General features: G+C 43.1%; 1 long non-coding RNA gene across 3 annotated transcripts in view; it reads left to right on the forward strand.

Moving 5' to 3' along the window:
* LOC116653688 overlaps positions 1-27,143 on the forward strand; it is a 32,916-nt gene that overhangs the window by 420 nt on the left and 5,353 nt on the right. For 2 of the 3 annotated variants that reach the window (XR_004308023.1, XR_004308024.1), the window contains exons 2-3: positions 115-200; positions 8,194-8,269. This is a non-coding gene — a long non-coding RNA (uncharacterized LOC116653688). Of the gene's footprint in view, positions 1-75; positions 201-8,193; positions 8,270-27,143 lie in introns of all 3 variants that reach the window. The other variant, XR_004308025.1, reaches the window with a different exon arrangement.

Here is a 27,143-nt window from a genome sequence, read left to right on the forward strand (position 1 = left end):
CTGACTTACTGGAAGGGTCAACAAGCAAAGCAGCTGAGCACCTGTCTTATAGCTGTCATGACTGTTTCTCTGCAGGCTATTGCCCAAGGCTGCCTCTGCATTTTCTCTCCTTAGTGTTCCAGGATGCAACAAAGGCCCTGGGTTCCAGATTGAGACATGATACAATGATGCAAGGTCCAGAAGAAGATAACTCGAGTTGGGTAAGTCATCATTCTTGGTTAGTTAACCAGGGAATGATCAAATGATTGTTTGCTGCTGGTGCAGCAGTGGCAGTACCCTAGAAAAGTTTTAGCATACTGCAGGCCAGGTTGGGGCACTACAGTACAAAAGTCACAGCGAAACACAAGTAACACACCTTTGCATCCATCTTGAGGGGTGATTTTCATGTATCTTTTTGCTGCTCAGCTCTGTGAAAACTTTAGGGCACAGGAAGTACCGAATGGGGTGAGGATGGAGAGGGCGTGCTCTTTCAGCTGGCATTCCTTGGCATAAGTGGTTCTGTACGGGGAGGCTAGAGCCTGAAAAAGTTGTTTGCTTGAGGATGTAGGTTAACATAGTTGAAATATTTATTTTTTCCTGGCTTGAGGCGTTTGTTCTCTCATCTGCTGATGGAGGAAGGGGGTCGGGGAGGAAGCCTTCAGCCTGACTAGGTCTTATGAAGACTAGCATTAGGGGTGCCTGTCGAGAGATGGGCTGAAATGACTGATTTGTCTCCATTAAGTGCTTTGTGTTTCTTGGAGTCACTTTCTTCTGTGGTGGTTTTCCAGTGAAAAATATGGATGCAGAGATGGTCTCAGATGACTAGGGATGTTCTTGCCTCTGCTGAAAGGTTTGGTGGGATCCAGCACAGTTTATTGTGTATGTGCATTGTTAGCCGAGACCCCTGCCCCTTGATACAGGGCTGTACATAAATGTACAGTAGGAGGCAGGGCCTAGGCTGAGACAGCTGTAGGCTGTGCAGACAGCGGGCACAAGAGAGGAAGCAGCCATTCCAAGTAATCTCCTTGCGGTGCTCTGTTCACTGGGCTATACAGTGAACTATGGTGGGTTTGTAACTGGTTACTTACAGTACTAAAAGGTTTGAAGGTAGCATTGCCCCATACATCACTTGGTAAGTTAGAGCATTCCTCTTCTCTCTCAGATTTGATCATCATTTAGCCTGCAGTGCTTTGAAAGTTTGGGCTACTAGCGTAGCTTTTGCTCTGGGAAAGTGACAGAAGGTGCAAGTCTTAACCACTGCATGGTTCCATCTGTTGCATTTTCTACAATGTCTTTGAGCTCCTTTGGAGGTAAGGTGTGTACAGTTGGAACCGCACCCTTGCAAAGCAAAAAGCAAAGGTGACCCTGGGTTTGTTTTTTTTTTTTTGTGAGCCCTACTATGAACTGATTATTGCCTTTGTAGTAACTGGAATAGCAATGCAAGAGAAAACTCTGCACTTAAAAAGCTGGAGACAAAAATGCCCCAAAGGCCAGGTTTTTAATATAAAAGGCTGAATATAAGGTGAAATAAATTTTGCAGTAATTGTCTAACAACATGTTCTAGACGTGTAAATGCTGTATGGGTAGCCTGTGTTAATCTCATAGGGGTCTTTGTTACAGACTAGGAAGGCTCAAGAGGTGACCAGGAATAGTTGGTAGGATTTTACTTAAGGATTTATACCCATTCTACAGGGTAGAGCAATATAGATCTGTAAGATATATAGATCTATAAAGGGTTCATTTTACTCTGTTTCCTTAATTGAAGTTATGATGCAATGGCAATCTGGATTCTTTGCTCTTCCCAGCAATATCTTCCCCGTGTCTTTAGTGCAGGGATGCACCAAGCCTGGAGAATGTAGGAGAGCTCTGAGGGGGAGTGCTTCAACTTTTTGACAAGAGGCACTGTCTTGATGTTACCTGATAGGAGTCGGTGCTGTCAGATACCTTGGCTTGCAAGCTTAGAAGTCAGATTTTGGTACAGTTAGCAGAATGATCACTAGCAAAAGTGGCAGCGCTTCAGGATACTTTGGAGGGGCAGCCTTCATGATTAAGGCTAAGGAACAACTCAGTGAAGGAAGAAAGTCCCTTTGTAAGGAAGATTTCCCTGCAGGAGCTTTCTCTGCAGCATTTCTTTTACTTAGCTGTGGAGGAGCTGGTGTGTGCTGGCTCCATCAGTGTTTGTTTTGTGTCACAGCGGTGCTCTGTGGGCCTGGCATTTCAAAGCCTTGCACTGCTGCCTTTACAATGCACAGTAGATTTGCCTGGAGGAGAACATTGCACAGACAAATGCTGGAGTGTGACTCCAAAACACTGCATCTAATATTGTCCAGGACCCCTACAAAATATAATGAGAAAGGAGAATGCATCTAGTCTGTTCCCTAGACTAGCAGTGGCTCTTAGGCAGGTCACCACAAACTAATGGAATTAAATGGATAGTTTGGAAGTCCTGGTGTAACTATTGATTTTTTTATTTTATTATTATTTTATTTTTTTCCTTTTGAGACAGATCTGGTTTAGGCAGGCCAATGAAGGAAGTGGGAGCCTTTGTGAGCTCTCATGACAATGAGCAGAACAGCAAGGGCATCCACGTGCATGTGGCTGGTGCTTCTCTGACCATGGAGCTCAGTCCTGTTGCTCCTGCTGTGTTTAGAGCAGGGATTTCCACAAAGCAGGCAGAGGGAAAGATGGTTTCAGTGCTTCAGCTTCTGTATTGCCTTTAGTAAATGTAATTGCTGAGAAACAAAGGCTATTATCTTCCATAGTCATAGACGTTAATGAAGAAGTCATCTGCTTAATGGGGGACATGCATGTGAATTTATTTCATCCATGTGGTCGACTTTTTATTTGTATTAATTTGCAAATGTGTAGTAGGTGGTAACATTTATGAGCACTCTCACCATTTTTGTCAAGTGTGCCCTTTAATATCAGGGGGTTTTATGAGTGTTACATGAGTATATTCATCATTGTTAAATCTCTGCTCACCCTTTGCTTTATTGAGGGTGGGGAGACAATAGAAAATAAGGCCTAAAGAGAACGCTGATTTCTTTGAATAAAAGCTTCAGGTCCACAGATTAGTGGACTAAAGGCTGGTGTTTAAGGCTGTATAATCCAGCTGAGAGGAATTTGGAGGAGGACGTGGCCATTCAGTTCTAAATGCCTAAATATAATGTTGTTAAAATAATAAATGTATCAAGTAGATTGCAGCTTGCTACAGCTGGATAGGAGTCTAGTGTCCTTTCCAGAATTGACCTCGGTACAGAAAGAAGACGCAGATGATGAGATGCACTGGACTGACGTCTAGAAGAAGCGAGTTGTAACTGGAGCCTTCATTCTGCATCTTGGTGCTTGTGCAGGGGCTGTGTGTGATGGGATTCTCATAGGTGCAGGTGGGACACAAAACTTACGGTAGTGCAGGGAGAGGATATCCGTGCTCAGTTGCAGGCCTTGGATCATTCCTCATTACCATCAGTGCTTGGTATGTTCTGATGCCTGCACTTTCCTCTTTTTGTTCCATACTTCCTTTTTCTGTTAAGTCCTTTATTTTTTTCTCCTCCTAAACAAAAAAAAAAAAAAAAAAAAGAGAGAGAGAGAAATGAAAAGCTTCTGTTAGGATTATGTCCTATTACTTAAAGTACTTGTTCTGCTACGTGTACACATAAATTTAATCATATTGGCCATATGAAAGATGCATGAAGGTTCAGTTTTGGGAGGTATGCCAAAGATATCTTTGGAACGTGTAGCTGTTTGATGTAGGCTTGTGCGTAGTAATTGAATTACTTAACAAGCGCTATATCAATGAAATAATCTTGGTGTGTTTCACACGTACTTATATAACTATTGCCTTGAGGCTGTGGTAACTGGAGTAACCTTGTTATTGATTTTGTTGTTGTTCATTATGCATATCTTATACTTTTTAACAGGAGCACCCTTTTCTGTGTTCCTATTAAATGCAGCTCTTTGTACGTCCTTCAGAACTAAAGTTTCTCTTCCAATCACTTGTAAAGGACTTTTCTGTCCCTGCTCATACAAGGGACTTCTCAGATGTCCCTCTCATAGCCCTGTTGCTGCTCAGCCACAGGGAATCCTGCTGCAGCGCTGCTCTGGTGTAATGCTCTCTGCATCCCCCTCGTTCTCCTGTGGCTTTTGCAGGATAGAAGAAGTAGGGCATTCTCTAGTTCTTTTCGCTGCTTTCCACACAAGAAGTCCTTGCTCTAATTCTATTCCACATTTGTAGGAAAGTCAATTTACATTTTTCTCCACTACCTTTTCCGTCTGTCTTTATCCGTCCTTATATTGTGAGGGAGTCACAAGTTTGCTCTCAAGACCCAGCAAGTCCGTGAAGCTGAGTCACATATCATATGCAGTGGATGGATTTGAGTAGAAGCTGCTTGGTGGAGACATTCATTACAAAGCTGGTCTGAATCTCAAAGTGGGATCTGAACACTTATCTGATGCTTTACTTAAAGCAAAGCTGTTTACTTCACCCTTGTCAGTACTAGTCGCGACATGTTATAAATAGGAATAATATTAATGACTGATCACAGTTATTCCAACAATTTTTTTTTAATATAGGGATTACACATGAATTCTTATGGTATGGCATCTGCAAGAAAAGCAGTCTCCAAAATAGACTTGGAGCTCATGTCCCAAAAGGCATGACTTATGTGCTTTGTTGGTTTCTTTTGGTGTTCTAGAGACTGAAATGCTTAAAGAAAATTTTAATAATTCCTTGTTCACTTCATTATCTGTTGTACTCTGTTGCAAGTTGGATCTGACATGCTCCTTGAGCAGCTGTAGTCCCTGGCAGTGTGTCCCAGCAATTTCTTCATGCATTCAGGATGTGTTCCAGTGTAACTGAACCTCTGCATAGTGCTCAAGAGGTAAAGCTTGAGGACCTTGCTGTGCTCAGCTGAAGAGAAGCACTAGGGGACGTATTAAGAGGCTGGCTCAAATGCAGCCAGCAGGTGGGAAACTGAGTGACTGCTTTTCAGGTTGCACGAACTAAACCTTGCCTGTGGGTGAGAGCTGTGTGGATCACCGAATTAAATTCCTTGTGTGCTGGGAGTCTTCTGGCAAGTGCTCAGTAGGTCCTAGACTGCACAGTGTGGCTTGTGAGGGAGGAGAAGTTGTGGACAGGGGGGGTGTGATGAGATTTGTGAGCATCACAGTCCTATCCGTGGAGAATCTCACTTCACTTTGTGTATTTTCAGTGTGTTTTCCAGCAGCCACATCTTTCAGGAGTGGAAGATCTGTATTTTTCTCTGTGATCTTGTTGCTTTGAGTTTTGATATTGGTTTTCATTTAAGGAAAAAAGGAAAACCTAACTAAGTGACTACCTGGCATTAGCATGCTTCCACTAACTGCTTCTGTCCATGGTTTTAAGAACTGTAATGCTAATCCCCTGCTAGCAAAGAGAATTCATTGTTCCCCGCTGTTTGTTCTTTGATCCTTATTAGGGCTGATGTGTGAAACAAAGGAAGGAGAAATGTTTGATTTTTCCTAAACTTGGGTGACCCTGTGAAAGAAACAGTAGAAACGAGGTCTTTGCTTATAAACTGAAGTGTTGTAAATACTTGTGAATGTCAGCTTCTGGATAGTGATCAAGCAAACTGAACACTGTGACTGTTTGATATTTGAGGTGGGAAAAGCCAACATTTGACATTGTGTTGGAAAAGTCCCATCTTATTTCTTATGGCTGATTGCGGGTGGTGCAGGAACTCGACCTTCAAACTGATGCGATCAAACTACAGTTTAATTCACCTTTTCGTTTGTTTCCTGTGAAATAAAGCAATGCAAGGATGGGAGATAACAGCTGTATGAGGCTTCAGTGTAGAATTTATCATACCACTGGATGTCTCGTCTTCCTGAACATGGGTGAAGACTTGAATCTCAGGTGTCACACAGCACCCACCCTTCACCCTACTTCCAGAAACTTGCAGTTGGTCTATCTTCTCTGGTTCTTAAATCTCCCAGCCTGTGACACATGTTGCTTGCTCAGCCCTCCTCCATCTCCAGCATTTCTAGCTGCTGTGAGGATGCCTGGTCTCAGCGGAGCACGTTGGCTTGCAGCAGCTGCAATCCAGTTTTTTGCTCTTTCTCTCTGCTGTGTTGATGGAGAGTGGCAAAGGATGTGGCTTGGGGATTGCTAGCTGAGCACTAGGCAGAGGGCAATAACAAAGATGCATTTATGCTTATTTTTATGCTGTGCTGTGGCCGATAAAAATTTCTGAAGTCTGTAGGATGCTTTTCACCCAGGGAAATTGACGTACTGATTCTGTCAGACCTTTCAAATCAGCAGTGCCTCGGGCTTAGTGGTGCTGTCTCTTCTCTTTACCCCTAGTTTTTTTTCAGACTCGCGCAGTTCAATCCTCGCATCTCCCTCATTTCTGCTGTGCCATTTGGCTCCAGTTGCTCTAAAGGCCAGAGGCCAATCCTTTATGAAAATCAGCTCGTAGCAGCAGCAGTAGGCACCATTAGCTCAAGAGCAGCTTTCTGCCACTGAAAGACATCCCTGCGTGACCTAGAACTGGAAGGGAGTGGTCGTGCAGCTTGCTGTGAGCCTCTGCTGGCCATAAGGGAAAGGAGACTATGGAAGATGTGTGCCTTCTTCATTGTACCTGTCTTGTTGTTTATTAGAGAGATGGTTCCCTTTGCAGGTAGGCAGTGTTGCTCCTGCATCATGGAAGGAAATTTTCTGGGTAGTCCATCTGATTTTGAGTCCTTTTCAGGTAGTAAGATGTAATTTTAATAACAGCCCATTATCTCTTTTGAAAGATTCCTCTTAAAAGGCATCTCTTCTCAAAAGGCTTTTAAGATTTCTAAGCTCCTAACAGGCTGCATTCTTTTAGTAAAATGAAAGCAGTGTTTCCTATTCCTTCTCACCCAGAGAAGATGACGAAGGAAGGTGAACTCTGCTTCCTCTTTTTAGAACATGGTAAAGGACTGGGCAGAGCTGACACTGCTGGGGCCCCCCCTGCACTGGATGCAGGCCAATGTCCTGTGCTGCTGTGGGCAGCTGACCCGTGACCCCCATTGGCCTGACCGAGGACCGGTGGAGTTGGGCTGATGGTAGCCTCCCCCAGATCATAGTATGCATGGTGGTTGTTTGTGGAATATCCTGAAGAGTCGTCGTGTCCCTAGTGAACAAACTTGGCTCTGAAACTTGTTAACTTAATGGTTTTCAGATATTCATAGATAGTGTTCTAAAAAGGGAAGTGATGGCAATAATGAGTGATGGTAAGCGAAAGAGAGGAAAAAGCAGCTCCTTTTCAGCCACAGAAATGATTCAGTTGTCTGTGCAGAGCTATGGATTTCAGGGAATTGCCTCTTTGAGGGATCTGCGCTGTTCTGATACTACAAAAAGGGAGTTTGAGTTTCTTAAAGCTTCTATTGTTCTGCCTGTTGATTTCCATTTCTAATCTAATTAATGAATTCAGTTTAAAAGTGCCTTGAAAGCAATTCTTGAAATGTTTTCCATCTTAAGAAATCAAAAAGACAAACCTTACTGTGCAGTGTGTAAGATTTGTTGCCTCCAAAGTAGTATTTGAAATCAGCGGTTGTGTTTAGAAACATACATATGTGTTTAGAAACATACATATGGATGGTACCCTTTAAAAGTCCATAGCAGAAGGGCAGTCTGTAGAGACTACTGCTACAGCAAATACTGTGTTATAAGCACTTACTTATGCTTTCCTCAGCAAAACGAGCTTAGGAGACCACTTCAGCTTCCAGTGTTTTTTAGGAATGCTAACTTGGTTGTTTAAAAGAAAGAAGTTAAATAAGAGTATGAGTGTTATTTAACAAGCACAATAAACAGTTTGGCTGCCCCTTAGGGAGCAGTCGCAGTTGTGGAGTGCAAATGGGGGAAACAAGAGGGTTTTGAGAAGGAAAGCTATCATTAGTGCTTTCATTTCTCACGGAGATCGGTAACCTTATTGTCTGTTTATTTCTTGTGACATTAAAACTGTTGCAAAAGCAAGTAGTCTGTTTTTATGGGATGAAAAAACAGGAGAGAATATAATTTTAGCACTTAACCAAAGATTAAATAGAAGGGAGCAACTATCTCGGAGTAACGTGTGCAGAAGGACTCGGTATAGTACAGATAGAGGAGTTGGTTCCTTAACCCTAGAGATGACTTGGTAGAAAATCCTGGCTAAATGTGTTCTTCATGTGTGTTTTTAATATAGTCTTCTCTGTTTTTGTTCCTCCTTCCAGTTGTGAATTGAGGATGAATATCATTGATAAAACGGAGGTCAACAACTGAGCAGCATCTCGTGGAAATGATTTGGAGGTGAGTGAAATTAAGTGGTTACTTGAGTTGAACATTATTGCTATGGGAGGCTGAAAGGCCTAGTCAGGATTTCCTGAAGCAGAAGCATTCAAAATGTTGGGAACAAACGTAGAAACTGTGGGGTCGATGACAAGTCACGGGGATCTGATCTGATACTAGAACCTCAGTGTGCAATATCATGCTCTGGGCTTTTGAAAGCTGTTGACTCTAGTTTCTGATGTACCAGAGAGATCAACTGATTTAAGTGCCAAAGGATTTCCTTTCTATTCAGTGGATTTGAGGTACTTAATGCTAAGCTGAGCTTCAGATCCCGCTAGCTCAGATGTTACGGGGATGGAAAGTGAGAGATTGTGGGTTGGGACAGACCAGAGGTACCTGTCAGAGCTGTGGGGTGTGCTGGAAGTGTGGCTTTGAGGGAAGTTGTGAGTGGAACACTCTGGTCCAAACCATTTTCTTGCTGGCTTCAGGCTGCAGAATCTGAGTGATGCTGCATCCAGCTGGGACTGAAATGGTTCCTGGAAAAAAAAGTTCAGTTCCTGCAACACAGCAATGCTCACAGAGGTTGCTAAAGGCGAGCATGAAAATCAAGTATGATAGTCAGATAGTTAGCTGGAGGGGGCTTTGTGAGAGGCAAAGGCTAAGGAGCAGGCAATAAAAGTAGGTGCTGCAGTCTGGGACCTTGTCTCTGACCTCAGCTGGGGCGTTCCTTCAGGTGAGTCCTGCAGCTTTGCAGCTACATTACCCCACTCGTGCTGACTCAGGCTATCCTCTTGTACTGTAAGCTGCCTTTTAGGAAGAGAGGAAATGAACACTTCAAGCAGAAAGCTGAGTTTTCCAGCAGCTTCCAAACATGTGTCCCATATAGGAGGATTACTACTGTCTGGGCATATGTCACCAATTGATGTTTGAACTTTGCTTTTGAATTTGGTCTTCTGACTTGTACGAGCAAGCTGTGGCACTTAGGAAGAAGTGCTGCACTGTTAGCTTTGGGTTACAGCTTTGGGAGAGATGGGCCCATGTGAACAGTAGGAGTGCTTGCTGTTCTGGCTGTAGTTTGTTGTGAAGATGAGCATATCCCAGGAGATGAGAGAACTGGTGTGGGCTGAAGTTTTATTTTTTTGAAGGAAAACATGCTTGTATGTGGTCAGATGCGTGAGTTGGTCCAGTCATGTAATATGTTTGTGCCTGCACAGAGTCTGATTTGCTGTATGTCTGTTCTGGGTTACTGGCTGGAAGAAAGGCAGTATTTTTAACAGAAGAAGATATGAAACTGGTTTAAAGTGCAATGCCCATAAAATTAGATATTGAAACATACGTAGTATTTCAGGGTGGTCAAACCTTTGGCTTTACTCAATTTGTCTGCAGTAGAAAAGACACAGTCAAGGGACTGAATTATCAAATGGTGTATTCAGTGTGTCCCTTCAGGTTCATTATTTTAAAAGCTTCTATGAGTTGGAAAGCTTCTCAAATGAGGGCCTCAAAATGCATGGAAAAAAATGAATTCTAAGTAGCAAGGTAAGTTTCGGTGATTTTTAGGCAACCTAAAATCTCACAGGATTCATAGTAGCTACTGTGATTTGGGTCTGGGCAGTGGTTATCTAGGTTCAGTAACTGATAATCAATACAGTACCTGGCTCTCGTGCCTTGTTCTGCAGATTAATAACAGTTCATAATCTATATAGCTCAGTTTTCTGTCTTGTGGCTCTAAAAATACAGCTTTCTGCTCACTGAATGCTGTCATTGCTGTCTAGCTGTCAGAGTAGTTTGTCTGCTACTGGAGTAGGATACGTGGAGGAATGTTATTAAAAATCTGTTATCTTCAAAGATTAACAAAGAACAAAGGCAGTGACAGTCGTAAGCGTTTGATTCTTTGAATTCAGCTTTCACAAATAAACCTCTCAAACACCATTTTGCTGCAAAATCGTAAACCTTCATGAAGTGAGAACTTCACATCTCGCAGTAATAAAAGGAGGATAAGAGAAAAAGAGCTACTCCCGATCCAGCAGCACATGTTAGGTAAAACACAGGTTACGTTTAAACATTTCAATGTAATAAATCCCATTTATCCGAGCCTTTAAGTACTCTGGTCCGATGTGGGCAAGCAGGGCTGTTACGACACACCTGAAGCTGTTTGTTTTTCCTGCCTGGGTGATGTTTTTATAAATCACTCTCAGGGAACAGTAAGAAAGACCGTGATATTCTAATTGATAGCTGCTGGGTACCTAAACCCACTCATAATGTCATCTGAATCTTAAAAGGGGAACCACTGCTTGCTAATGCAGACCAGGGAGCCCTGCTCTGTTCGCGGGCTGAGTGCCCTGTGCTCTGCCCAAGGTAACAGCTGCAGGAAATAGCACTTGAATTTGCTCAGAGCTGCCTGGGTTGAAACTGTTTTGAGGAGAAAAATCTGTCTGCAGGGAGCTTGCAGCTAACAAGTGGCCTTAGTGGACACTTGTAGCCTTTCTTTGTGGTTTCAAGCTTGAAAAGAAGTGTCCAGTGTTATTTCAGTCTGCATATCTCTTGGGTTTAGCATTAATACTAGATGTAAGTCTGTGTAAACCTAGTGGGGAGGGTTTATAAAAAAATAACCATGGAAATTCTGTATGTTCTTGTGAACATGCTTTGTGATCGACATGCTTTACCTCACTGTGTGTTGTAGTGATTTGCAAACATTGGGCTTGCTTGTTGGAAAAAGGCCTGCCAGTTTGTGGTGGTCTGTGTGGGAACTGAGCAGGGTTAGGGGCAGTCCTTGCAAAAAGCAACAAGTGGGTCTCTGTGCAGAGCCTTTGCATTGCTCGGCAGGGTGGTGGACTGAAGATGCAGAGCATGGTCCTGTTCCAGTGAAGCCCCTTGCCTGAGGGGGGAGCAGCCAGAGCACATTGGTGTGCTTCTCCATGAGCTGTGCTGCTAGCCCACAGTGTATTAGCAGGAAAAAGAAAAATGACTGTTGCTGCCTGATGTTTAACTGTAACCTGACTGACTAGAAACCCTGCTATCAGCCTGTCCCATTTGCACTGTATTTTTCCTGATTGCTTTATTTAGTGATGCTTAGTATTCTTCAACCCTCTACCATCTGATCTGTGGGGTGATTATAGCAGCTATGGAAAGCGAGAATATTCTCTTAGAAGCGCTATCGAGGCCAGCGCTGGCTTGATGTGGCAGAAGCAATAAGCTCTGTGTCTGCTGGTGCACCATGAGAACTCTTATCAATGTGTCTGTCACTTGCAGGTTTGTGCCGGTCCTCAGCCCTGCGGCGTGTGCTGGTAATAGCAAAGTAATGATGGAGATAGCTCTGCTTTCTCTACTGGGTGAGGAGGTTCTGCTGTAGCTTTTTTACTCCTCTGTGTTCCTCTCCATCATTTTTCTTGTTATCCATGCAGCTCTTGTAGCAGGAACCATCTTTGAGCTGCTCACAGGACAATGGGTATAGGCTCAGGGTGCTGCAACAGTGGGGAACTGGGGGGCTGAGGGTGAGACCCCTCACAGGAGTGCGTGGCTCTGACAGGGGGCTGGAGGGCTTGGGGGAATCAGGTGGCTGCATGGCAGAGAATGGTTGTTATGAATCCCAGCTTGTAGCAAAATTGAGCTATTTAGAAAACAGAAATACTAAAAACTGATGTTTTTGTTTTCTGTTTTTTGGTTTTTTTTGTCTTGTTTTTTGTTGTTGTTTTCCTTCTTTGAGGAAAACTGACCAGTTCGCTCATAGGCCCCTGGAGTGTTACAACTTAGCCACTGTTTTTCTGGGGGGGCCTTCTTTTAAGAAGCCTTGTCCCACTTCTGGTTTCATTCCCTGGAAGCTTAAAAAATATTGCTTTCAATGTTACTGCATATGAGAAAATGATCTTTTTTCCTTAAATGGAAAGAAAGGGCTGGAGGCCTGGAACTAAAAACTGACCTACTTAAAGCGTGTACCGAGCTCACTGGGAAACAGCATCTATAGAATTGGTCAATGTTATTAAAAACAAAACAGAAAACCCCTTCATCATAGTAGTGTTAGCTGCAGTATGGAGCTGAGCAGCATGGATTGCAGTCTAAAAAGACTTCCAAACTTTCCTAGATGAATCCCTATTCAGTTCCATGCTGTCTCAACAGTGATTCTTGTAGCTTCCATAGATCTGTGTGTTTAAATCCTTTTAAAAAATACGTGAAAAGCTCAGCTCAGCCTGGGTGAAGGCAGGCAGGGTCCTGCTGGAGATTTTAGGAAGTACACTGCTTTGACTTTCAGGCCTGTCTGCGGGAAAATGCTGTTAAGTGTCTTGCTTGATGCTTGTAATGCTAGAAATGCTATGGTCAGGTGACTTAGCGATATAAAAATGGGTGTCTTGGGGTGGTATTTTGTCCCGAGTAGAGAGCCGACAGATCAGCATGCTGCTTGTTTTATTCTTTATGCCAGCAAGCGTTGGCACAGTGTTCTCTAGTCGCAGGGGTCAGGCCTTGCTGTGTGCATGGGAAGCTTAGGCTGCCTGCATGGAGCTGCTGTTCATCCCCTGTGTGGACTTATGTTCAGGATATAAGTGCTGTGACAGTCATCAGAATTAACATGATTCTTCAGTGGAATTTAATATTTTGCTTATCATTGATAGTGATAACGCATGCCCATCTTCTTTTTTTTTTTTTTTTTAGTTTGTGTGTTCTGTAGTGGTAATGTGTTTCAATTCTCAAAGCAACCCAGTGGCCAACTCTCTTTGCTGGAAAAGCAGGTTTTTGAGGCAAAACCCTTCTGCTTTCTGGCTGTCCTCTATGGCAGTCCATGCCATACTCCTGGCTGTCCTGGGGTGAAAATGAACCCTGCTCCTGTCAACTTGTCAGCGGGTGAAATGTGTGCCGTTCCCTGGTGCCAGCTGTCCTGTCTGTACCAGCGCTGTCCTCTTGCCTTGCGAGGATGACTGCCATGCTAATTGCTGGAGACTAGTGCTCCTGCAGAAGTCCTCATTTACTTTGGGACTGGAAAATAGTTTCTCTGGGACACAGTGCAAAGTGCTGCCTCAAAGGCAGGCAAGTTTTCAAGAAGGAAAGGCTCAAAGCCTGCTGTAAACTCAGATGGCCACATTCTGTTTGTTGTAAAGGAAGTGGAAGATGGGCTCTTGATGGCAGCTTTGAAAATCTCTGCTTAAAACTGAGGAGCCTAGCTAATGAAATGTTGCATCTGTCAGTGTGCGAAATGAGAATCTTACTTTTGAACTAGTATCCTCTGACTAGCATAACGTGCTTTCGAAGCACTTTGTTTCTAAATAGCCGAATAATGTGATGTTCCCCAGAAACAACCGTGAATTTCTCCGAAGTTTTCATGTCCTTCATATTTTTCAGCCTGTTTCACTTTCAGACCTGTGTTACTCACCAAGCTTGCATCTGAGCCTTTCTCTGTCTCAGCTTCAGGGTGTAGTGCAGCAACTTTATAAGGGTTGTGTCTGTGGGCGAATCTAGCTTTCTTGGTATGGAAAAAATCCTCTACCCCAAGGAATTCATCAAGCCAGTCATCATGTATGGAACATTTGCTGCTGACAGCTGAGCAGCCTCCTCAGCCTGACCACTTCCTCTGTGCTGTGGGATTAGCCTTTGAAGCCAGCTCAGGTGTATTTCTGTGCACCATGCCAGACAGCTTGGAATTGCTTGTGTACTCAGTGGTAAATTACCCCCACAAGCAGTGTTGTCTCTCCAATTTTTAGGGTACTGTCTTGGCTTTGGATGTGCTTGGTACTCAGGATGCCCCTTTCTTTATCCGTCAGCTTCTGTTGGGAGGGAAATGGGATTTAAGTGAAGGCCGTGCATCAGGAAGTGAACACGTTCCTTTCCTGTAGATAGTCTTGCGATTCTCTCACAAATGACAGGCAAAACTGGCAATGGCACAGAGTAGAAAGGGGCTGCTTAGCCTGTGTCGGATGGCAGAATTAACAGGCCCAGAGCTAATGCTCTTCCTTCTGTATGAGTAACGAGATTTGCACCCTCGAGGCTACCAGAAATTGCGTATAAGAGATGTATTTGTGTTGCAGTGCTCTTTCCAAAGGCAACAGGCGTTGACCACATGGCTTGGAAGGCAATGGTTGATGAGCAATGTTGCCCCTGAAAACTGATATTTACAGTACACTGTTCCCTCTTGTCCTCCATTCAGCAGCTCTGAGAATTAAATGGCTTTAAGCAGTCTCCTGGTTTGTAACAATTGATTAAACATTTATTAAAACATCTATTAAGCGTGTGTTACTCCTTCCTAAATCATTTATTTAAGGGCTGTTTGCGCACTGTGTGACTGCGTTACTGTTGCTCTCTATGTACTCTGGCAGAATTCTTGTGGATGTAGAGACAGGCAGTCAATAAAAAATCCTGTTATATCATAGCCATATACATCTTAGTTCTTTCTTCTATGAGGAAGATGTCTCTAGGTAGAAGAACAGAATGGTTCAGGGAAACATGCCTGCAGCAAGCTGTCTTTAAAAGAGTTTTCTTTGAAAGGGGCCTTTGGTTCTTATTTTAGTGTAGTGAATGACATAAAGCTTCAGGGTGCTGTCCTTAAAGAGTTAAAAAGCATAAGAAAATCAAGCTAATCTGTAGGAGGCATATGTTGGTTTTCTGTCTGGTTACTTAATAGAGGATTTCTGTACTGCTTTTGTATCCCCTTGAACTACGATGTACTTTGTCTTGGATAAGGAACCTTTGAAACGTCTGCTGACAAACTTTGATGAGAAGACAGTAATACACTTGATGGGGAAGTATAAATAATGAAAGTGTATCTGTTTCCAAGAGGCAGGAAGACTGCGGAATTCATAGCACTGTATGTGGACAAACAAGTAGGTGATCATATGACCGTGAGTGCTGGTTGTCTCTGCTTTAATGGTATAAATCCAATGCCAGCGTTTCATCAGGTTATGGAGATTGTTCCTTATGCACGCAAGGACCCCATCCCCACATTCTCTTACTCTGGGAGTCACCCACTTCTGTTGAGATGCTTGTGTTTCCCACAACTTGGCTGTGACTAATAGCATAATATTAACTGAAAACTTTTTTGTAGAAGCTGTGATTTTTAGTTGTAATGAGTGTTTATGTGTGGGAGTGGTCAAAGAACCTCTTGATACAAGTTTTTGTGCTCATCAGATGGACAAAGTGTGGTCCAGGGATAGGGAATATCCAGCCTCTCCTGGCTGAGACCCTTGATCCTACCCAGGCTATTTTCACGTGTGTTCTTCTGGCCCTTTTCTACCAGGAGTCAGTCCTCTCTTCTGGGAAAACTCTGTGTGTCGCAGTTAGATCCTTGTTAGCCCTCGGGACAGCAGGATGTGATGCACTGTGTGGGGATTCGACCTCAATCTTTGACAAAAATACAGCAGAAATCCAGAGGATTGTGTTTTCAACTAAAAAGCAATATAAGGCATTGGAATGCTGAATGCACCATGATGAGGCCAGCAGTGATTGCTCACAGGTTTGAAGTATTACCATTTGAATCTTGGTTCAAGTAGTTCTCTGAGGGAGCTGTCTGTAATGTGCCTGAATTTCCAGTGCAGCCTAAGTAAAGAAGAAAAGGGTATGAAGCAGAAGTAATTAAACTGCTGGCTACACACACAGTAGAGGGAGCGTGGGGTGCAGGTGGGCAAGTGACTTTTTTTTTTCCCAGGGAGTTTGCCTTTTGTTGCTTTCTTTCAAGTAATTTCAAAGGTTTTTCAAAGGAAAGATCAGTGCTGTTGCTGAGTTCCCCTCCCAGCCAGGGCAACCGGGTGGGATTTGTTTCACTGGAGCTCCTTGCCCAACCTCCCCAGGCTGACAGCCTCTGCCTGGAAACCTGCTGCCCGCTGGGGTGTCCTAAATGCTGCTATGTCTCAGCTTCTCCCTCCTGCCTGGGACAAAAGCAGAGAGTATGATCATCTCTCTTCTAGCCATATTTCTTTCAAAAGAAACCAAAAAGAAGTTTATTACCTTTTATGCTCTTGAATCATAGATCCAACATCCTCCTCTGACCTCTTTCTTCTGCCTGTTCTGCAGTACGGTTTTGCTAAGTAGTAGCTGGCACCCTTCAAAATAAAACAGTATACTCCTGCCTTCATTGTGGGGTTTGCCTATGTGCATGGGGCTGGGATGTAAAGCATGGCAGTCACCAGGGAGAGAGATTCTTCTTGGTCTGTGCTCTCAAGAAGAAGAAAAAAAAAAAAAGCATCAGCAAAGTAGGAAGAACAGTTAATAGAATTTGTAGGGGAGGCTTACAGAGTGTAAATTAACTATTGCACCAAATATCTCATTTGGTTGTCTTGTCATGCACAAGTTTTCAGTATTGCTGTTCGTGGTACCAAGCAGGAAATAAATGAAAACAAAGATGCAGAAGGAGCATTTGTGTATGAAGTAATTCAGTTGCCTCCAAAGCAAAGCTAAGCAGCTGATATTGAATAGCTTATGCTGGTAATGGAGGGAGCGTTTGTTTACCGGGAGCTGAGCATTGACTTGGCCCATCTGCTGTCCTTAGGCTCTGCTTTAAATTTAAGACATGCACAAATAAAGCTTTTACTAAGGTTCTGCTGACGGGTGGTTGGGAGCTGAACCAGAACGCTTGGAAACTTGTTTTGAGTTTACTTAGGTTTGTTAGATAGTTGCAAATTATTTTATGTCACAGCATAATAGAATTGATGCATGTTTATTTTCAGCTCTGCAGGGAGATGGAATGTAGCGATGATTGAAATATTTAAGTATTAGTTGCCAAAAAAATGTTTTGAAAAGAATTATTTCAATGGCGTGTCATTTTATTCAGCTAAAACATTCAAGTAATGGCCACGTATATTATAGAGTGCGCACACAAGTACTGAAATGCCATTGTATGTTACCCTGAAACTCTTAATTTTTGGATGTTTGTTTTCAGTCTATACTGGAATGAAAGGAAATGTTGTCATATTCTCATACTCTGCACACCAGGAATCCCATTCCATAGCCAAGGCTGCTAGTTGCAAGGAAGAGAGCAGGTCATTAGCAGGTCTCTCAGTAGCACGTGTTAAAAGAAAAATTACTGATCTGTGTAATGGCAGGCTTTTGGGTGAACACACATAACTCTCCACAAGATACAGTTACACATCTGAAATAATTTCTACCTGATTAATAGTAAATAGTGGTCATAACAGTATTAAAATAATTAGTTTGACTTGCACAGAAGTTTCTCTTGCTTTCCTTGACCTAGAACTTATTTAGAGACCTGACTTTGCACTCAGTGAGCTAACATGAAAGCTGACTGCTTGAGTTGTCCTTGAGCCCTGGCAGTTATTAAACTCTTAGTGATTAAATTTGAAGAGCGAGTATGAGGAGAAACAGGAGCGCTGTGGCAAACAGAGTGGTGGGCTACTTACTGGCTGCGCCATTAGAATCTGTTAGGAGAAAGTTCATGGTTTTCCTTCATTCCTGCAGTCTTACTTGAGTTGCTTTTTTTTCCCCCCCTATGTTATCAACTTCTTCTACCTCTTGATTTGGAAAAAGTGGTTTTTTGTTGTTGTTGTTGTTGTTTTGTTTGTTTGGTTTTTAAATTGACATTGTCCCTTTGGCCTGGTACTAGCATGGGTAGGGTTCTTCCATGCGGAGAAGAGCAGGACATCGAAGGTCATAGAAAGCTGCAGGTGTCTCTCTCTCAAAACAAAGATATACTGCATCTCTCCATTTCACAGCTTAGAGTTCTCAAAGACCATGGTTCTATTTTCTGTAGTCTGTCTTTGTTGGCATCCCTTGCTCTGGCCCAGGACCTCCTGCCTGATTCCAAGAGTGCACAGAGAAGCGATGCTTCTTGCTGCTGCCACCTCACCATCAGGCTGTCTGATTGGGGTATTTCAGGAAGCCCTCGTGGTCCATGCTTAACTCTGGTAGGACTGTGGTGCTTGTGTCTCATGGGGCAGCCTGTCTCCCCATCCCTACTTTCTCTGCAGGCCTGAAGTTGGTATGGCTGCAACAAATGTGAGCGAATATTATCAGCTCCAGCCAGCTGGAAGCCTGGCCTTATACCGCATAAGTCAGACTGCTTTCTGCTCTCCCCAGCCTCTTGCTCAGTGAATGAGTAGCCAGAAAGTACAGCTATGGGCATCGGCAAATCTTACCATAATTTCTGCCTTCCGGAGTTCAGTAGCAGTCTAGTTTTCTCATCCTCTCTCTCTTCCCCTCTTTCTTACTCTCTTTTAGGGACTGGTAACAGTAATACTGCACATTACGTGTCCTCCTTGCAGCTAGATAACTAATGATTGCCATTATATCTCTGCTAGAACTAGGTAACTGCAATACTCTTCATTATATATCTGCCTTAAAGCCAGTAACAGCGGTACTCTAAATTATGTACCTTTCTCCCTTTTTCTCTGCCAGGCAGGTAATTGTTATGCTCATCTTTATGTGTCTTTCCTGGGGCTGTAATAGTTTTCATTGTATCTCCTCAGAGCTTATTATTGTAATATTCCTTACTGTATATTACAAGGTTAGAAGCTGATATTTCTTATAGTTACCTCTATAGTATTTTGCCTTCTATATTTCTTACAATTTGAGTAATTAAAACATTGCTCTTAGAATGCTGGTTTTAAGAAGGTTTCTGCTTTGCTCTCAGAATTTTTCTGTGGACTGTCTTGAGCTTGGAGAAGCATCATAAGAAGTGCCCATTCTTGGTGTCAGGGTTGGGTCATGTCTTTTCTCCTTTGGACTTTAGTTCTGATCCGTGGAACGTGCCAAGAGGGCTTGGTGTCCCCTGGCACTTGGGGACAGCCCTTGGATATCAAATCATCTGATACTTCCACATTCAGTGTTCTGCAAACAGAGATGCTGTTATCTGAGGAACAGGTAGTTCCTGTGCAGTGTCTAGCACAGGTACTCTTGATGTTGATTTCAGCTTTCTTATAACATAAGATCTGCTGTGCCTGGGTTACTGAAGCAAATCTCCCCAACTGAGCAATAGTGCCTTGGTTATTACTAAGAATTATCTTTCTGAATTTCAGTGTTTGCTCTTAGTTCTTCTTCTGCCAGTATGATGTCTTCTGTGATGACCTGATGGAGCAGAAATAATACTGTGACTGTTTGTTTTTTTTTTTATCCCCCTTGGAGCGTGTGTGCTAAACAGGTTAACAAACTGGTAGTTGGTGATCAATTTATGTAAAATAACTCTAAGCAGCAAGTCCAATCTGAAAATCACTTGATAAACTATTCGGTAAATGTATCTGCATAAACAACACACGGGAATAAATTGGAACCGGTTTGAGAGTGTAAAATGAGAGCTACATTTGCAGCATGGTTCAGAGACTATAAATCAAATCAAACCAATTTTGTCTCCCGTTCTGCCTTTTATTAGATAATCAAAATTCAGATCAGTCTCATGAAAAGATTTCCTCGTACTGCTTGAATCTCATAAGTGAGCCTGGCTCAAAAAAAAAGAGAAAAGGGAGCGCTGCCTGCACGTATCCCCAGTGCAAAATAGCTGAAAAGTAAAATACATTTAAATAAACAATTTGTTTGAGTTCTGAGATCATCTGGAGTAGAAGGTGCTTAGAAAAGAGGTGAAAGTGGCTGTAAGCTTTAGGGGCATGATGTATGGAGAGATCTTAGACATTGTGGGGAGCCAGCAGGTGTAGCTGAAAGGGGTAGTGTTGAGCACGAGACTGAAGATGTTGAGCAGTGAGAAGAGCTGCATCCTAGAAGTGCTTTATTAAAACTGACACTTCCTTGATAGCATAGGAATAAAAATCACAGAGTAAATCAGTCAGCAGTAATAAGCTCTAATCACAACAGGCTGGCTGAAATGAGGGGTGTTCCGCAGCCTGGGAAGAAGCTGTGGGATGTCAGGGCTGACTTGAGGAATGCAGCTGCTGTGAAAACAGTGAGCTCTTTGCAGGGAGTGCTGCATTCAGGAGGAGGAGCAGGGCCTTCAGCAAAGTCAAGGTAGGGAAGTTGTCTTCAGCTTAGATGGGAGAGGTAATACTGGCAATATATTTTTTCATGCAGAAGAAAATACAATTATTTTCCAGAATGAGGAGAAAAATAATGGAAATTTAGTTGAGTGTGAGATTCTCTCTATGATACTCCAGTCTGAGACCGTCAGCTGGGGGGAGGCTTCATTTTCATTGCTCGGCAAGGAGAGTTTCCAAAGGAGGAGTCAGCAGAAGTGACTGCTGTTTTCAGTAGAAGTCTCCATAGTAGCTGGACATAGCTCAGCACCTCCAGTGACAATTAGCTTAGGCATAAGCTAATGGCAATGAAATACACGGGTAGCTGGTGTGAACTGCTGTCGATGGAAGCAGGTGCTAGTAAGCTTCAGATCGGTTCACTTACACCATTAGGCAAATTGTGATGTGTGTTGGCAACTGGGATCACTAATGGACAGGGCTGAAGATGAGTTTGAAAGTAAAGGAAATACTATCCAACGCGCTTCATTTGTTCATTTGTTAGGTTGCTTTTTTGGGAAAAAGATCAATGAGAAGTTGAAGGAGTCAAATTCTGATCAAAAAGTAATTTACATTGAGACACGGGTATTATGAGGTCAAGTCTTTCTTTCTTTGAACAGTTGGGAAGGTTATACAGGCTCCATAGTGAGTTCAGGACAGCTTCTGCAGGAGAGCTTGTTTCAGGGAGCTGCAAGTACTTATGTACTTATGGTCCGGTGGAGGTGGTACTAAACAAAGAAGAGTTACATAAATGCCTTGTAGCATAGACTTAATGCGTTAGAAATATTAAAAATAAATCCTCGGTGCTCACAGGGTCTTATTTCAGTAAAGTGCTGTGCTTTCCATCCTTTTATGCGTGTCTTCAGCTGCAAAACCATTAGATGCTGAAATTTATCTGAATTCCCAATATGCGCTGCCCCTTGATGAATCCCAAGTGAATATGAGAGGTCTAAAGAGGAAAAACACATTTAATATTCGTATACGAATTGACTATGTAGTCATCAATACATTGGTTTGCTTTGTTGCTTAGTCTTCATTTAAGTGTTGTGATTTTGTGCCCAATGTCCATAATGTATCAGTGAAGCAGCAGAAAAAAACCCAGTGTGTCCCAAATGTAAACTTGACTTCCTCGCATTTTTGGTTGACATGAACCATGGATTGTGGCTTTCTGGTGTGAGACTAGGCCCAGTTGGAACGCCTGGATCCAGTTTTCTATAAAATCATATGAAATATCTCCCTGCCCTCTTAGCCTGCTTTCTGTTGTTAGGTGGCTCCACATCTAAGAGCCTGATTGCAGTCCTGCAGAAATAATTCTGGGAAAAGATGGGTTTTGCTTTTTGTTTTTCTGATGTATTTTATTTAAATCTAATTAATTAGGAGGAAGAGAACACAGAAAAATCTCTCAGGGCCTTTCAGCCCTCTGTGGAGAAGAGAAAAAAGCCAAAGCGCATAAAAAATCTTGATTATTAAAGACATTTTTAGGAGTTGCCAGAAAATTTAAATACCAGAAATTACTTACGTGCTACACAAATTCCCATGTTTTTGTATTCACAAAGGCCTTAAAACTAATGCTGGATAATTAATTTTCCTTAATCTTGCATGCGGTTTGTCAGTCAAATACCTCTTCTACCTGAAACTTTGTTTTTGGCACTTAAGGAACGTATAAGAACATCTGACTTGGAGTTTCCCAAGTTCTTGCACCTTGGCTTTCCTAAAAGGGTCTCCTGTGTCTTTTCTGAATGATAAACACTGGGTATGAGCAGCCAGTTTCCATCACGTATCTTTGAGCCAAAGCATAGAGGGCTGGCTCACTCAAACAGTGAGAAGAAAAATCAGGAGTTCTTACTGTGATCCTAACAGCTCAACTGGGAAATGGCATTTATGAGGGAGAATGGTTTTATATAAGGTACATTGTCAGTGGTATGAGTGTTTGCTTAGGTGGAGTTTACCTGGTACTGGGGGTTAGGAACAGGTGTTCTTTAAGGAAGTGGCACTTTTTTTCCCCCCTAATATATCTATGTTTTAATCCCCATATGAAATTGTTTCTGTGTATTTATTTTAAGTATGCATAAATATGTATGCAAAAAAGACTCCATTTATTCTTTGGAGTTGCGATGAATAGGGCTGTTTTTTCCGGGACCTTTTTTGTTGCTGTTTCAGAGAACTGGTGGTCGTGGAGCAACTGGAGTTAAGGGTGAAGGTAGAGTTGCTTTTCCAGTAAGGCAGACACAAGGGAATCTTCCTTGCAGTGAGTTTACCAGTTATAAAAACAGCACAAAACCCAGAGCTTCTGGAAGCAGTGACTTGCTCTAAGCTTTTGTAGAGCCAAACTAGTTTGTTTGGTTTCTTTTCTTCCTCAAGAGTTAAGGTTAGGGATCTGGAAAGAGAGGAGATGCGATCACTTTCTACACATACCATTATTGCTGAATAGATCACATGGTTTTCTGTTTGCTTAGCTTTCTGTTACTGTGAATATAATTTTCACCATAATTAGAAGTAAGGTTTTCTTAAAGTGATGGGCAGAACAATTTTCATCCATGAGCAGTCCGTGTAGAAGCACTTTCATTGGCTTTTTTTCTGGGGACACTCCTTACCTGGACATGTTTTTCACCATGGATTTAGGAAGTGATGAGCCGTGCGGTTTCCTCCTGATTATTTTATGACCCGTGGAATTAGGAAGAGCTATGTTGTTTGGCAGGAGGAAGCATCCTCGGATTAGTTTTGATGCAGGAGCTGCGTAACGTGTTATGATTTTCTTGGAGCCTGCAGGGTTAGCTGAAGTATAGCTGTCTGGAAGCAGTCCTCCATTTAGAATTGCGGTGTCTCCAAGGGCATCCCCCACCTCTCTGAGCAATGTGGGCTCATTGCTGGCTCATGTCCAGCTTGCCATCTACCAAGTTCTCTTTGGCAGAGCCATGCTCTGCCTTTACATCCCACAGCCTGTAGTGATAGTAAGGGTTGCCGTGCATTTAGATGAACAAGGAGCTGGACAGGAGAAGGGCTTTTGTGTTCTGCTGACCTAGACTTGCAGTTTCCAAATGGCAGAGTGCCATTGCCTTCTTACAGCTTTTTTGAACCTTGGTTTTAGAATGTGGAATTCTATTTTGTAGGACTGAGTAACTATCCATGCAGTTGTATTTTGGCTAAAGTTCAGGATAGAGGTCAGGTTTTGGAAAAGAATCAATTAGGAAGATGGTTTTCTGTTGACACGCAGACACGGTGCAGGGACTGGCTTGGAGCGAGGTGATGATCTTCATTTTTGCAGACAGTGGTTACTTGAGTTCTGTTTTCCTTGGGGTTTATGTTGCATGCATTAACTTGTAACATTACCAAGTGCAAATACTAAAGGAAGACGTGGATCTAGTATGAAGATCTGTATTGGAAGAAAGGGATGGTTTTGATTCACTTCTATTAGTCATGCTGCTTACGTTGGGCTGATGATTAACTCTGGTGTTTCAGGAAGGGAGAAGGGAGGACTTCATTTTCTTACTGAATGTTGAATTTTCCACCCAGTTAAATTAAGGACTGTGGGTCGCTGAATGAATGACACTTATTTAGCTTTCAGTAAGTATCAGCCAGCCAGGATTAGAAGCAGTGTGGGATTAAGGTCCTAGAAAGAGGAAAACTAAACTGTGATTTCTTACTGCTTCTTGCATTGGACAGGACGTTGGGGAGAGAAAGCTCCTCCCAGTGTGTTCTTGTGAATGTTTGCTTGAGTTTTAGGGGATATTTCATAGCAAAGCAAGACTAAGGAAGTGCATTTGTGCGAGTCTTGCTTCTGCACTGCAGTCTGTGACACCCTCTGTTTGACTGAGGCAAATTGTCTTTGAGAGAACAAAAACAGAAAGGACAAATGGGATGGTAAGTTTCTAAGGAAAATATAGAGCTTGAGGCTTTCTGACACCTCTGTGAGCCAGCAGGAGCATGCAGTATCCTGAAATGTTGTGGATGGAGAAGAGGGTATGAAGAGTCACTTAAAAGATGCTCTGGAAGCCAGAGGCAAAGGCCAGACAATGAAAAGGTGCAAACATGGTAGCACTGTGGGATGGCTAGACCCAGGTGCAGATTTCTTATCAGGATGTTTATTAGATTGAGTTGGCTCACAAGTTGTGTGGCTCAATAGATTATATCGTGTTTAAGTAGGAAGTGAGACCTTGCAGACAGTGTTGCCATCACAACTATGCTTAAAAGCTTAAAGGCAGTACAGCTTCCACATCGGCAGTTGGTTTCAACAAGTCCATCCGTGTGTGAAACCAGCAAGACCAGCTGAGTTCATCCCTGTCCTAATCCCTATGATTACAGTGGAGTAGCATCAGGATGCACTGGAGTGAGATGAAATCGTTAAAAAATAGGAGGAACTGAACAGCAACAAGATGATTTGTCAGCCCAGGGAGGTAGCGAGAGCTTTATCTGGGATGGGGAAGGTGATCTGGGGACAAAGTGTGCGATATCAGAGCTCTCACAAGAGAGTCATGTTTTAATGGGATCTACTGGGGCTCAGTAGCGCTGCAGCTTGTCCTTTTATATATATATAAATATATATATAACATTATGCCCTATTTCTAAAGGAATGACAAGAGGTTCCCCTTCAGAAAAGACTCCCCAGAGCCAAGCTGATGATGGAGTTTTGCGTGAGTTAAAGCATATTTAGACTCATTCAGAGGGGCTGCTATCCCAGGGAAGGTGAGATATCGGTCGTGCAGAGACAGCTGTAATGCGTGTGAGATATGCAGCCCTGTACAATGCAGTGTGGGCATGTGGCCTGCCCAGAAACATAGAGTCTGAGTCAGAAAGCTGTCAGCACAGACCTCATCATCCCTTGGAACTCAGAGGGGCTCTAGAGGGTGGAGAGAAGTGGTGGAAGAAGCACATAGTTTGTCCTGAAATGCACTTTCACACCAGGAGCTCTGCCTCCTTTCACACTGTGCTGCAAAACCCATGTCAGAAAGTACCCTACTGAATACATAGCTTACATAGTACAAGGAATGCTGAATCTGTCTGCGGTGTTTACTGCTACAAAGTTCTCTTCTTCTGTTGAGTTTGGTTTTTTTTGTTTGTTTGTTTGGTTGGTTGGTTCTTTTTTCATCTGGGAGTTTGTAATAACTGTTTCAAAAAACGTATCAGCAAGGCAAATAAATCTGCTTGTGGTTTAGTGCAGCCTATGCAGTTGGTTTCCTACAGAGGTTTCCAGTTGGAGGTTATTTGGGGTGATATCATTTGGTGTTATTTTTCTTCGGAGTCCTGTCGGTTCTGTAAAAACACAGATGTACAAAATGAAGTCCCTCTTTTCAGGCTGGGGAGGGCTGGAACAACAATGTGAGAAAAGGCCTTTACACTGTCATTTTCTCTGCAGATCTGAAGGGTACCCTGGGCTTTTCTGAGTGGAAAGCTTTCCCAGAGCAGGCTCTGGGGGCAAGGACCCAGCTGCCCTGCTTGCTGCTCTGGGGGCTGGAGGATTCTGTGGGTGGGTGAGCTCCAAGGGCAGCTTTCCCAGAGCAAAGCTATCAGCTCCACTTCACCTTGCCCTCCTTCCTGCAGTGCATCTTCTCAATCCTTTTGAACCATACCTTCTTCGTGGCATGCACAGTTAAGGCTTTGTTTTATGAGCAGTGCTGCATCCTGTTCTGTCTCATACCATCTGAGTATGTCATTGTGGAGGGGTAAATCTATTTTTCTTCTGGGAGGAGAGCTTTTCTAGATGTTTTTTGAATTACTGGAAGGTAGTACATATATGTAACAGAATGCATCAGTTGTACGAACAGCCAGTTCTATTTCAGAGATGTCTTATTTGGCTGTGATTGTCACCCAGTATTTTCCTCTCAAACTGACTTTGTTGGGATCTTTCCTTTTTCCTCTTGTTGACTTGGATACAAATTCATTTGGTGAAAGCCAGTTAACGTATGGGGAAAAAATATCACCCACAAGGGAAGGATAGAGAGCAGGAATATTTGGGTAATGCATATGTAATATAAATCGTTCTTTGCATAGTTGATTACACTGAGGTTAAAGGGATTAGAGTTACTCACTGCTCCAGGGCAAGAGGTGAGCTGTTCCATTCAGTGTGGCCACCCAAGCCCTTGTGTGGTCCTGCATCCTCCGGGTTGAGGCAGCGGGTCTGAGGTTACTATTCCTTGGGGTTTTGTGCCTTCTAGTGGTTTGGGGTGGAAGTGATGCAGGCAGGGGTATGCTGGGCATGGGAGTTTGCTGCATCCTCTCTGCTGTGCACTGGAGAGTGAATGGGAATTGCTGCTGAGCTGGAGTGGCTTGGAGTTTGTATTCACCTTCTCAAGGTGGAAATGGCTGTAGCGCTTAGAATATGGTAAATGCTTTTTCTGTATGCTCCTCTTCTGGGCCTCACAGGTCTGTTTTATCCCTTGTGAGCAGTGGTTTGTCCCTTGTCTGCTGTGTTGATACAGTGAGTTGTGAGACTGTGCTGTGAACCAGACCACTGAAGCTTCTTTGGTGAAAAGGCAGCCTCCTCCCCTGTACCTCCTCTTGGGGTTTAGACCGTTTCTGTGACTGAAGTGATGCTGGGGCCCTGTAGGTAAAAGCCAGAAACCAGAGCTGAAAGCTTGTTCTTGCCAGCGTGAGATGGATTGAATCATAGAACATCTTAGGTTGGAAGGGACATGAAAGGTCATTTAGTTCTAATCGCTATGCTGTTGTCAGGCCCCATCCAACCTGACGTCAAACTCCCTTGTGGAGCATCCACAACTTCTTTGGGCAACCTGTTCTATTTCTTCACCGCTCTCTCAATATGAGGTTCTTCCTAAGATCTAAATTAAAATTCCCCTCTCTAAATATAAAGCCGTTCCCACTTATCCTATTACTATTAAATGATATAAAAAGTCAGTCCCCCTGTGGCCTGTGAGCTCCTCTCAAGTACCAGCGGGACACAGCGAGGTCTCGCTGGAGTCTTTTCTTCTCCAGGCTGAACAAGCACAACTTTATCAATCTTTCTTAGTAAAAGAGCTGCTTCCAGCTCTCTGATCACCTTTGTCTTCATCTTA

This window comes from Coturnix japonica, chromosome 7 (genome assembly GCF_001577835.2).
Source record: "Coturnix japonica isolate 7356 chromosome 7, Coturnix japonica 2.1, whole genome shotgun sequence".
Taxonomy (NCBI): Eukaryota; Metazoa; Chordata; class Aves; order Galliformes; family Phasianidae; genus Coturnix; species Coturnix japonica.